Genomic DNA, 13,852 nt, shown 5'->3' on the forward strand with positions numbered 1-13,852 from the left:
ACGGTGTTTCCCGGTGTTGGGGACTCTAGAACCAGGGAACACAAAAATGGGGCGAATGCCATTTGGGACCGAGATTAGGAGAAATTCCTCCATGCAGAGGGTTGTGAATCTTTGGAATTCTCTACCCCAGAGGGCTGTGGAAGCTCAGTCATTGAATATGTTTAAGGTAGAGATTGATACAACAAAAGAACAAACAAAGAAAAGTACAGCACAGGAACAGGCCCTTCGCCCCTCCAAGCCTGTGCCGACCATGCTGCCCGTCTAAACTAAAATCTTCTCACTTCCGGGGTCCGTATCCCTCTATTCCCATCCTATTCATGTATTTGTCAAGATGCCCCTCAAACCTCACTATCGTCCCTGCTTCCACCACCCCCTCCGACAGCGAGTTCCAGAAACTCACTACCCTCTGTGCAAAAAAACTTGCCTCGTACATCTCCTCTAATATGGATTTCTAATTATCTCCATAACCCTCAACGTTATCGTTGGTAAGTGTAAAAGTGTCTGATCAGCCATGATCATACTGAATGGTGGAACAGGCTCAATGGGGCTGAATGACCTCCTCCTGCTCCTATGTTACTCATGGACCTCTGAAAATCAGGAACACTGAAGGGGCCAGAATTGGTGGAGCACAGAAATGAGAGGGTTGTAGGACTGGAGGAGATTAGAGCTCGGGAGGAGCAAGATCCTGGAGGGATTTGAAAACCAGAATAAGAATTGTAAAAACAAGATATTACTTAACAGAAAGCCGATGAAAGTCTGGGCACAGGGCTTATAGATCAATAGGACCTTGTGAGTTAGGCACTGGAGTTTACTGTGTTTTGCCTCTCGTCGGGGCTGTTCTATTTGCTGCTCTTTTATCAGTGTTTATATCCTTCAGGTAAGTCCTTTGTTGTCTCATAAACATTGCATTGTTTTATTTACTTTAACATCCTGCTTGTTGAAATCAAAAGATCACAAAGGATTTATTTATTTTAGTGACTGAATTCGGACCTGATTCCTTTTAGATCTGAAAAAAGGTTTATTTCATTACATAGGCTTACATTTTTAACACTGGGTTTCCAGCAGTATACTATACCATTGTATTTGTGACATCAGTTCCTCATTGAATCGGTACTGTATGTTCAACAAGTTCTGTTTATAATGAGGTCTGGAAAATTATACCCCACAGTTAGCAGAAGTGCCATTGTTTTTTCTAAATTCTGTTGCTTAACAAGACGAAAGGGTCCTTATTATTCCTTGATCAAATTGTAAAAGGAGACCACGCAAGTGTATTTCCTGTACCAGAAGTTGGTTTTTGTTTAATGGATCTACACAAACTGTAGACCACATCAAGAACAATGAAGTGTTTTCAGCTGAGAAAAAGAGGAAATGAGGAAATTCCCTCAGAGTGAGTAGAAGCCTCACAGATCGAAGGATATGAGGGGTTTTAAAGACTTGTGATGTGGGTTTGGCTTTCCATGAAGTAACAGCAGCTGCTTTCTGGACATCTGTCTGAGGCAGCAGGTGTAAGAGCCGGGCAAGTCAAAATACAATGATGTTGTGACTTTCTACCTGGACTGCTCTTTGTCTTCCAGGCAGGGGTGACTGATGGGGGAGATTGCTGATACTTTGGGGCAGGGCATCTCTGATAATTGGGAGAATTCTCTGCGATGGGGAAATTCTCTGTCTCTGTTACGGTGAGGGGTGTTTGTTACTCCGTTACGTTGGGTGGGGGGGTTCTCTGTTACGGTGGGGGGGGGGTTCCTCGGTTGCAGTGGGGGGGGGGGGTTCTCAGTTAGGGTGGTGGGGGGGGTTGTTACTCTGTTACGGTGGGGAGGGTTTGTCACTCTGTTACGGTGGGGGGTGTTTGTTGCTCTGTTACGGTGGGGGGTGTTTGTTACTCTGTTACGGTGGGGGGTGTTTGTTACTCTGTTACGGTGGGGGGTGTTTGTTACTCTGTTACGGTGGGGGGTGTTTGTTACTCTGTTACGGTGGGGGGTGTTTGTTACTCTGTTAAGTGGGATGGGTGTTGTAGCCACCTAAATTGGCCAGCTCCCGATTTAAAATGGCGAACGGCAAAGGCTGATAGGAAAGTCAGCCAACAAGACAGAAACCAGCAGCTGCAGGTTTTCTGTGTATTTACCTCTGAAAAGGCGAGACAACATCGATACCAGCGACCATCAGCATACCAATGTAGCAGCCATCTGCATACTGATGAGCAATCCCCGGGAACAATAAGTAACATTTTGGACACTAAGCAAAGCCAGACTCCGCGGCGCCAGCAGGAGCCAACACAAAGGAGGTGAACGAGCGCCTCAAGACCGCCCATCGATCAGGGAACCTCTCCAGTATTGGAGAAATCGAACCAAGCGATTGGGACAAAGTCTAATCACTTGGGACCAGGTACAGCGTCCTTCCCGAAAGGCGGGAAGCCCCTGGGGACAATAAGAGTTAAGCCCCAAGTTCAAATCGCTCTCTCTTCACCTCTGCGTCCTGCCCGGGTCACCCAGCAACACGAACCAACATTGACCATGACCCCCGAACAAAGTAAGTCTTAATTCAACGCTCGCTACGAGATAGGCGCTCCTAGCTACCAATCCGTACCAACTTCGAATCCCGCAGACTCAGAACCCGAACGAAAGGCCATTTGTTCCCCTGACCTGCTAGGCCAGTCCGAAGTTAAGTATAGGCCTGTTAGTTATAGAAGTAGCTTAGACGTAGAATTTGTGCATGAGTAGCGATTACTGTGTATAATAAATGTGCTTTGATTTGAATCTTACTCATCGGTGTATTGGGTCATTGATCATTACTCGGACTTGAACCTCGTGGCGGTATCATAAAGATACCTGGCGACTCGAGAGCAAAGGTAATAAAACAGCAATTGAACCAAGGAGAAAGTTAGCAACATTATTTGGCGACATCTGACGGGACCCGATCTAGAAGTGGCATAACCACTCCGGGAGAACCCAAGAATTTGAATTAGAGATCCAATTGGGAACAGAAAACCACAAGCGTTCAAGCAGTTCTGACCAATACTCCTAATTTGGAAGTGTGTGTATGCATGCGTAACTAACAGGGCGATAAGGTAAAACTGATAGATTTATTTTGTTGCGACAAAACTGTTGGGAGTTTGTATTTCGGAAAGTAGCGAAAGCCGTACCCGTATCTACAGCACCGCCTTAATACCCCTGTCCCAAATTTGAAGAGCAGCATTTGGATAGGAAAGATGGCAATGCAGGCAAATCAACGCCTCATGAACCCAGAGGAATTTGCGGTCGCAGCGACCAGCAGCAGTAGAGTGGGACAATATCCCATTTGGGAGGACGAGATCAGGAAATATCTCATTTGGAATGCATTCTGTGACAACGAGGAATCAGGCCCCGGGAATAGGACATACTTGGTGGGGGAACCTGAGCGAGATCCACAAAAAGAGCTTAGGGAAAGCTCGCAAGCCGATGGCAATCGTGTCCTGCTTGGCACAATTGCGAGGCACAGAGGAGGTCGTTAGGATGCTCCGGAAAGAAGTAGAGGGCATACATCGAATGAGTAAGGTCGATGTAAGCGAGGTAGAAAGAGAGAATGTAGAATTGAGAAGGAAATTGGCAGCAAAAGATGGAGAGGTGGAGGATGCCAAAAGGGAACACCAGTCTTGTCTGGCGCACTTAAGCAGCTTCCAGTCTCAATATGAAAAGGCCTATCAGTCCTGGTCCGTGAAGACACAGAAAAGCAGGTAGAAGCACTGCAGAGACAGTGCAGCGACCTAAAGGCAGCGTTAAGAGCACTCCATGGTGCCACCACAGAGCAAAGCCAAAGCACGCTAGATCACGCAAAGTGCCGGAAGCAGATTGCAGAGCTGCAATCGCTGCTTTCAGTTCAGAAAGGATTCCAGGAAACCTTTGGAGCAAAATTAGATCAGGAAGACGGCCCTGATTGGGAAGAATTAAACGAGACAACGCAGAGAAATGTTCAGGGAACATGTGCGCAGGGAAAGCCACAAAAGAGGAAAGGGCCCCAACCTCCCACACAGCAGATAGTTCAGGCTACAATGAACCCAGTAACCACCCACCGCACAGCCACATCGGACGATGCGGAATTTCTATACTCCACCCCCTTAAAAGTGACCCAATTACGGGATGCGTGCGATAAGATCACACCGTTCCTCCCCACCTCAGACCCCCACCATTTCTTTGCCACAGTAAAGCATCAGGCGACCATGTACGGCCTGGATGAGCGAGAGCATGTAAAGCTCACAGTTTTAAGTTTAGACCCTTCGGTAGCAGCAGCCTTTCCCGACCCACAGAATGTAGGAGGAGGCACCCTTGCAGAAATGCATACCGCGATCCTGGATGCGATCGGGTATAACCAGGGTGACCCCGTAGATGGCCTCAACAAATGCAGGCAAAAGAAAGCCGAGCACCCCACAGCGTTTGCTGGACGCCTGTGGATCCACTTTGCAGCAGTCTTTGGAGACTTAGACCGTGCCCATTTGTTCCCAGACAACATGGCCAAATGGACCCGCACCCTTATCTCCCATGCCACAGAAACAGGACAGAAAGCTTGCGCGAGTTATGATCCCTCAGAGGAGGCCCATAATGAGAAGTGGGTAGTGAAAAGATTGTCCTGCGCTTGGGAGCAATCTATGCAAAGCAAACCCGCAGTCAAGAATCCCGAGGAAAAGCGGGCCGCCGCAGATATACAGGCAGTAAAAACACACCAGAACCCCGCATGGGTGAATGAAGGAAAGAACAGCCCCCCACCCAAGTCACAGGAGTGTTACAACTGTGGTCAGTTGGGACACTTCGCAAGAGAGTGCAATGCCCCTAGAAAGCCAGAGAGAGCCCAGCAGACGGGCACTCTGAGTAAGAAGAAGACAGAGCCCATTCATAGTGCTAGCACCCATTCAGATCAGACGGACCTGACCGGAATGGATTGACGGTGTTCGGGCTCCCCCAGTTGGGTCTGCGACACCCTTTGGGATAGGTCTGGATGACCGGTAGTTGCAGCGAAAATTCGGGAACAGCCCATCGAATTACTCTGGAACACAGGAGGGTCCCGCACCACAATAAATTCCTCCACCATGTTCCAAAAAGACACGTGGCTCACTACAGCCACCATCACCCTCAGCGGCTTCACAGGCCACTCACAACAGGGACACATCACAGCCCCTGTACCCATTCAAATCGGCACCATCACCACCAAGCACCCCGAAGTCTTTGTCGATCTGCCCCACACAGCAGAACACATTCTGGGAATCGATTTCATGAATTCCCACATTCTTTCATTTGATCCAGTCAACCAGTGTGTCTGGAAAATGGCGAAGTCTGCAAGAGCCCCCGCAACGCTCAACATAGGAGAATACGCGATCAAAATTAGCGCAGTAGGCGAATTTTGGTTCAACCCGACCACGCTTAGTACGGACAAGCAGGTTAGGGCAGTTCTGCAAAAGAACAGGGCATCATTCGCGACCCACAAGCACGACTGTGGACGGATGACTGGCTCCGTACAAATAACAGGACCTGACCCTAGACCCCCAAAACAATATGGATTTCCCCAAGAGGCAGAGGGAGAAATCTCAAAGGTAATAGAAAGCTTATTAGAGCAGGGCGTACTTAGATCAGTAGCCTCCACTAATAATGCCCCGATTTGGCCAGTGAGAAAGCCCGATGGATCATGGCGACTGACCATCGATTACCGGGAACTCAACAAAATCACCCCCGCAGTAGCCCCCACAGTAGCCACAAGTCCCGAGACCATGCTCCAGCAGGGACTCAATTCCCGATTCTTTACGGTTTTGGACGTCAGTAATGGATTCTGGTCCATTCCATTGGCAAAGGCGTGCCAGTATAAATTTGCCTTCACCTTTAAAAATCAGCTGTACATGTGGAGATGCCTGCCACAAGGATTCCACATCTCCCCCTCCATTTTCCACCGACAGCTGGCAAATGGTTTAGCCAAATTCTCTCGCCCCGAATGTCTGGTCCAGTACGTAGACGACCTACTACTGCAGACACCAAGGAAGAGCACATTGAGCTTCTGTCCGAACTCCTGGAACTCTTACACTCACTCGGTTGTAAAGTCAACCCCAAAAAGGCCCAGATTTCGGAAGATAAGGTGATATATTTGGGAACAATTATCACACATGGTAAACGCGAGATCGAGCATAAAAGGATTGACTCGATTGCTAAATTGCCCCTTCCCCAGAAAGTCTCAGCCCTCCGGTCATTTTTAGGACTGGTTGGCTACTACCGAAACCACATTGATGGTTTCGCCAGCAAGGCAGCACCCCTCTCAGACCTCCTAAAGAAAGGAGCCCCCTGGGAATGGCTTCCGCAGCATACGGATGCTGTGGACTCTTTAAAACAGGCACTCATAGCTGCCCCCGCACTGCAAGTTCCAGACCCACTTTCCCCCTATGCCATAGAGATAGCAAGCACAGACCACACCCTTTCGGCCGTGCTCCTTCTGGAACGGCACGAACAGTTAAGGCCCGTAGCTTACGCCTCCAGAATTTTAGATGCTGTGGAGCAGGGATTTCAGCCTGTGAGAGGCACCTGCTCGCAGTATTTTGGGCGGTTCAGTATTTTTTGTATATTACCGGACTGAACCCCATCACAATTCTCTCCGAACACACCCACACCCAACCTTTACTGGACGGACGACTCAAGGACGGTACAGTAAGACAGATTAGAGCAGCTAGATGGACCCTTCTCTTGCAGGGACGGGACATCACTGTTAAACGTACAAAGATTCTCACCTTTTTAGCCGACAACCTACAGTACCCCGGAACCCCCCATGAATGTGAAATTATCTCTCCACACCACAACACAGGCCCCTTTATTGCTAAAACACCCCCCAGAAAGGTAGGTAGCTCAACCCAGAGCCCCCAGCACACAGACACGTGTGAGCCCATAAGGATATATGTGGATGGATCTTCCACAGTATTGGATGGGAAGCGCATAACAGGTTGCGGTATATATGTTGAGGACGCGCCCTAGAAGAAATAGCAATAAAACTTCCAGGCCACTTAGGCGCGCAGGCAGCAGAACTTGCGGCCATCGCCTTTATAGTGGAACACCCAGATTCCTTCCCCAGCCCAGCAGACATATACTCGGACAGCCTCTATGTCTGCAACAGCCTTACGGAATTCCTGCCCCTGTGGAAAGCAAGAGGATTTGTTTCCGCAGACGGAAACCCCTCCCCTCAGCCCCATTGCTCCGTCACATCTTAGAGAGAGCACAGAACAGGACTTTTGGGATAGTCAAAGTTCGTAGTCACAATCGCTCCTCCCCCCCTGGAAACGTGAAAGCCAACGCACTGGCCAAAGCAGATTCCAGACACGGATATTTTTGGACACCCCCACCCCCCCAAAGCGCACCAGTGAATGTAGTTCAGGTCTCACAGACAAAGATCGAGGATCTAGTGGAGGCCCAGAAGCAGGACAGCAATCTCAGGGAGATTTTAAAAGGAAACTAATCAGCACCCTACGAGAGATTTAAAAATGCTCTGACCACACATGACGGTGTGGTGTTAAAAGACACCCTTTATGTGGTTCCTTAACAGGACAGGAATCAACTGATTTGTTTGTTCCATGACGGTCATGGACATCAGGGAATCGATCCCACTACAGCCCACCTCAAGCAGCTTTGTTGGTGGCCGAATCACTACATCGAGAATTGTCTTATCTGCGCCCAGAATAATCCAGACAGATATGCCAAAAAGGCTGAGCTTAGTCACACCCGACCCGTTAATGGCCCCTGGACTAACCTCCAGATCGATTTTATAGGACCATTGCCCCCTTGCACGAATGGTTATAAATATGTACTCGTGGTGATAGACACGTTTACGAAATGGGTGGAAGCATTCCCATCCAGAACAAACACTGCAAAAACCACAGCCAAGATTTTGACCCACCACATCTTTACAAGATGGGGACTCCCCCGCAGCATTGAATCCGACCAAGGTTCCCATTTTACGGGACGTGTCATGCAGAACGTCCTCACGATATTTGGCATCACCCAAAAATTCCACATAGCATACCACCCACAGTCGAGTGGTATAGTGGAGCGCATGAATCGGACCCTAAAATCCACACTCAGAAAAATGGTCCAACAAAACAACACCACTTGGGACTCAGTCCTCCCTTTTGCGCTGATGTTTTTGCGTAATACAATTTCAACTTCCACAGGTTACACCCCACACACCCTCATGACCGGACGGCCCATGAAAGGCACAGAATTTTTATTAGGTTTAGACTTGACCAACCCCGATGTGACGGCCCTCACACACGAGAAAGCAGTAGAGCAATTAGTGAATAATGTTAAAACGGCTCAGCTAGCAGCCGCAGTGAAATTGGGCACAAGGAAGGAACAGAGTGAGGCTTGTTTCAACAAGACAGTGCATGCGACTGAGTACAGTGTAGGACAGCAAGTCATGCTCTCCGTATACAACCCCAGCACATTCCTGTCACCAAAGTACTCTGGTCCGTACTCCATTGCGGACAAAGTAAGCCCTTCCGTATACAAGATAAAGTATCCCAATGGAAAGACTGCGTGGTTCCATATCAACCAGCTGAAGGCATATGGAACACAGTCTAACCACTCACACCACGTCATGCTCGACGCAGCACACCACACCCCACCCACAGCCAACGTAACCCTACCATCCCCCAACACGCCCAGCCCAGCCACGGACTCGACCTCGACTCCACCCCCGAAATATACACTCCGCCCCGGAACGCCCACAGATTGCAGCAGCAGCGACTGTGACTCTGATGATAGCCACAGCACGCCTCCCTGCTATCCCCATGCAACAGGACCCACACCCAGCGAATCCGACTACGATCCAAGTGATCCCTTCACGATCACTTTCCTAAACAAACCCCACCACTGACCACCGACCGACCGACCATGACGACCCCGATTCCGTCCCCACACAACTAGACACCACCTATTGGCACAGAGACAACTCATACAGACTCGTCCGAAACGCCGAGAGCGATCCCAAATCACACCATGCAGCCCTATCAACCTTAATACATTGAAGAGTTTGGCATCCGGGAGAAGATGACGACCTTGAGTCTGACTCCCAAAACGAGAACCCCTTTGCGACCCTGTTCGCAACCGATAACTGAGGTGTCCAGATGATGTTTTAAAAGGAACCGCTTGGGAGAAAACAGTGACCTTTCTGATGGAACCTGCAGCATGTTTTACGTTGTTTGTAAGTTTGTTAAATGTTGCTTGTCAGACCGCAAAAATTTTTTCACGGCCCCACGCCTTTTCGGCCGAAACCTCTGAGGACTTGCCCACAGAGGGTTGTTAAGGTCCCAGACGCCAGTTCAGCGGAACTTGTCTGTCGACAGATACCACACGCCCGTTCGTAACTGCCCTTCTGGTTCGAAGGCAGAACCAATACAGCAACCCCCCACGATGACCACATTTCTTGCCCGTTCTTGTCGGTTGCTCAGGCAGTGGAGAAACGGCTTGGGACCCGCCCTGCCTGGGAACCCCCCCCTCTGGTCAGCTACGCTCGGGTAGGGGAGACACGGCATTGGTAGCCGTCCTACCCGGGGACTCCATCCAACTCTTACCCGTCGCGGCCCATACGCACCTCATTTTGGAAATTTTAGTTCAAAAAGTTTTGTTTTGTTTCAGGTAACCCTTAGGTTGCCTACCATATGCTATTTACATCCTGAAACATTTGGATGGTAAACCGCACAGTCTGCGAGACGGCTCGTACTGGTTCATTATTTGTAAGTGTGTCTTGTCCTAAAATTCGGTTTTTGAAGAAAAAAAATGAGGGAGTCACACATAGTGACCAATTATAAAAGGAGTAATTGGCACTAAAGGACAGACAGACTATCGTATGAGATGTTAAACCAAGATAGTTACAGACACAATGCTTGTTTCCCCAGAACTCCAGAAGCTCCAGGACCAGAGAAGAGAAGAGAAGGGAAAGAAGAAGCACCATGAGGACTTCCTTCGGATGGTTCATCGTAATAATGGACATTTGGTTGCGCGTGAACGCGAACCCCATGACCTCAAGCCCCCCAGCCGTTAATGACTCACTTCCCCACAGTACCCAGAGCCCAGTCACAAGCGACACCGCACCATCTTGGTGTGACAGGTTTATAACCTGGTATTCCCTGTCCTACGTGATAGAATCCTTATTGGTATTGGCGATACTCTGCTGCATCGTGCAGACTATGCGTCTAAGAAAATGGAGAAGGAGAGCCTACCGCGCTCGCACCCCGGTATATAGGATCAGATCCCCTATTTTCGGATACGACCAGACCCCCGACCCCCGCGATCTATAATAAAGAGCATTCATTTGCGGCTTTATTGTAAATAAAGAAATGTAAAGAAATGTTCATGTGCAATTGTACGATCCTGAGCTTGACTGCCAAGCCAGGAAAACTGTGTATAAACTGCTATGATTTTGTTTGTATGGTTGAGGAAGTTAGAGTGATGAAATGTTTAAGTGAGAGTAGTGTATTATGGATAGTTAGAGGTTCCCAGTTTTTTTGTTTTGTAATGCATGTCCCTGTTTGACATAGCGCCCCTTAGAATTGTCTGTTAAAAATTTTTTGCATAGTTATGATCAGTGTAGAGGCCATGAAAGAAGTGCTCCCCAGGTCAGGGAATGGAAAGCAACGTAGTTATGTGATCCTTCACGCTTCGCGTTAGGATCACAAGGAGGGAGTGTAGCCACCTAAATTGGACAGCTCCCGATTTAAATTGGCGAATGGCAAAGGCTGATGGGAAAGTCAGCCAACAAGACAGAAACCAGCAGCTGCAGGTTTGCTGTGTATTTACCTCTGAAAAGGCCAGACAACATCGATACCAGTGACCATCAGCATAACAATGTAGCAGCCATCTGCATACTGATGAGCAATCCCCGGGAACAATAAGTAACATTTTGGACACACAAAGCAAAGCCAGACTCCGCGACGCCAGCAGGAGCCAACACAAAGGAGGTGAACGAGCACCTCAAGACCGCCCATCGATCAGGGAACTGCTCCAGTATTGGAGAAATCGAACCAAGCGATTGGGACAAAGTCCAATCACTTGGGACCAGGTACAGGGTCCGCCCCGAAAGGCGGGAAGCCCCTGGGGACTATTAAGAGTTAAGCCCCAAGTTCAAATCGCTCTCTCTTCACCTCTGCGTCCTGCCTGGGTCACCCAGCAACACGAACCAACATTGACCGTGACCGGTGCAGTGACCCCCGAACAAAGTAAGTCTTAATTCAACGCTCGCTACGAGATAGGCGCTCCTAGCTACCAATCCGTACCAACTTCGAATCCCGCAGACTCAGAACCCGAACAAAAGGCCATTTGTTCCACTGACCTGGTGGGCCAGTCCAAAGTTAAGTATAGGCCTGTTAGTTACCGAAGTAGCTTAGACCTAGAATTTGTGCATGAGTAGCGATTACTGTGTATAATAAATGTGCTTTGATTTGAATCTTACTAATCGGTGTATTGGGTTATTGATCATTACTCGGACTTGAACCTCGTGGCGGTATCATAAAGATACCTGGCGACTCGAGAGCAAAGGTAATAAAACAGAGCAATTGAACCAAGGAAAAAGTTAGCAACAGTGTTTATTACTCTTTTATGGTGGGGGGGGGTTTGTTACTCTTATGGTGGGGGGGGGGGTTTGTTACTCTATTACGCTGGATGGGTGTTTGTTACTCTGTTACGGTGGGGGGTGTTTGTTACTCTTTTATGGTGGGGGGGGTTTGTTACTCTGTTACGGTGCGAGGGGTTTGTTACTCTATTACGGTGGATGGGTGTTTGTTACTCTGTTACGGTGGGGGGGAGTGTTACTCTGTTATGGTGGGGGTGTTTGTTACTCTGTTACGGTGGGGGGTGTTTGTTACTCTGTGACGGTGGGGGGAAGGTTGTTACTCTGTCACGGTGGGGGGAAGGTTGTTACTCTGTCACGGTGGGGGGGGGGTTTGTTACTCTGTTACGGTGGGGTGTGTTTGTTTCTCTGTTACGGTGGGGGGGGGTTTGTTACTCTGTTACGGTGAAGGGGGTGTTTGTTACTCTGTGACGGTGGGGGGGTGTTTGTTACTCTGTGACGGTGGGGGTGGGTTTGTTATTCTGTGACGGGGGGGTGTTTGTTACTCTGTTACGGTGGGGGGGGTTTGTTACTCTGTTACGGTGGATGGGTGTTTGTTACACTATTACGGTGGATGGGTGTTTGTTACTCTGTTACGGTGGGGGGGAGTGTTACTCTTATGGTGGGGGTGTTACTCTGTTACGGTGGGGGGGTGTTTGTTACTCTGTGACGGTGGGGGGGTGTTTGTTACTCTGTTACGGTGGGGGGGGGTTTGTTACTCTGTTACGGTGGATGGGTGTTTGTTACACTATTACGGTGGATGGGTGTTTGTTACTCTGTTACGGTGGGGGGAAGTGTTACTCTTATGGTGGGGATGTTACTCTGTTACGGTGGGGGCTGTTTGTTACTCTGTGACGGTGGGGGGAAGGTTGTTACTCTGTCACGGTGGGGGGGGGGTTTGTTACTCTATTACGGTGGATGGGTGTTTGTTACTCTGTTACGGTGGGGGGGGTTTGTTACTCTGTTATGGTGGGGTGTGTGTGTTACTCTGTTACGGTGGGGGGTGTTTGTTACTCTGTTACGGTGGGGGGGTGTTTGTTACTCTGTTACGGTGGGGGATGTTTGTTACTCTGTGACGGTGGGGGGGGGTTTGTTACTCTGTTACGGTGGTGGGTGTTTGTTACTCTGTTACGGTGGGGGGTGTTTGTTACTCTGTTACGGTGGGGGGTGTTTGTTACTCTGTTACGGTGGGGGGTATTTGTTACTCTGTTACGGTGGGGAGTGGCTTGTTACTCTGTTACGGTGGGGGGTGTTTGTTACTCTGTTACGGTGGGGGGGTCTTGTTACTCTGTTACGGTGGGGGGTGTTTGTTACTCTGTTACGGTGGGGAGTGGCTTGTTACTCTGTTACGGTGGGGAGTGGCTTGTTGCTCTGTTACGGTGGGGGGGGTCTTGTTACTCTGTTACGGTGGGGGGTGTTTGTTACTCTGTTACGGTGGGGGGTGTTTGTTACTCTGTTACGATGGGGGGGTCTTGTTACTCTGTTACGGTGGGGGGGGTTTGTTACTCTGTTACGGTGGGGGGTGTTTGTTACTCTGTTACGGTGGGGGGTGTTTGTTACTCTGTTACGGTGGGGGGGGCTTGTTACTCTGTTACGGTGGGGGGGATTGTTACTCTGGTAATGTGGGGGGGGGGTTCTCTGGTACCATGGAGGGGCAGTCTGTGGATGTCTCTGGTGGGGGGTCTAGGGTGTGGGATTGGCAAGATTTGTAATGTGGGGGGGATTTGTATTGTGGGGGGGTGGAGGGGGCCCTCCGATGGACTTTGTAGGCATCTACCTGAAATACTTACCCCCTTAACACACTGCGTCAAGGACAGGCTGGCAAATATTTGCACCAATCCACACCCACGTGGATCCCAGCCGAGAGGGCCAGAGCATGGAGGCATGGCGAATCCAGCGTCCAGCCCGTTAATAAGATGCTAAAGGGTCATTTTGACCCATTTGCATCCTCTTGCTGATGTGGGGGGCCAACCTCTGCTGCTGCCTGTAGGGAACCGGAGGCCGTTTCTTCCCCTGAAACCGGATCCTCCACCACATTGGGATCTCCGCTCCCAGCGACGGATAATTCCCCCACAAGATGCCTCCCCTGGCTGGTGAGTTTAGAACCGGGGACACCGTCTCAGAATAAGGGGTAGGCCATTTGGAACCGAGTTGAGGAGGAATTTCAGAACTTTTGTAATTCTCTACCCCGGAGGCTGTGGGAGCTGAATCATTGAGCATGTTCAAGACAGAAATTGATAAATGTCTGGATAAT

At 49.4% G+C, this 13,852-nt stretch overlaps 1 protein-coding gene across 1 annotated transcript in view; it reads left to right on the forward strand.

Moving 5' to 3' along the window:
* ift74 (intraflagellar transport 74) overlaps positions 1-13,852 on the forward strand; it is a 105,843-nt gene that overhangs the window by 87,362 nt on the left and 4,629 nt on the right. The window lies entirely within an intron of this gene.

This window comes from Scyliorhinus torazame, chromosome 9, assembly GCF_047496885.1.
Source record: "Scyliorhinus torazame isolate Kashiwa2021f chromosome 9, sScyTor2.1, whole genome shotgun sequence".
Classification (NCBI taxonomy): Eukaryota; Metazoa; Chordata; class Chondrichthyes; order Carcharhiniformes; family Scyliorhinidae; genus Scyliorhinus; species Scyliorhinus torazame.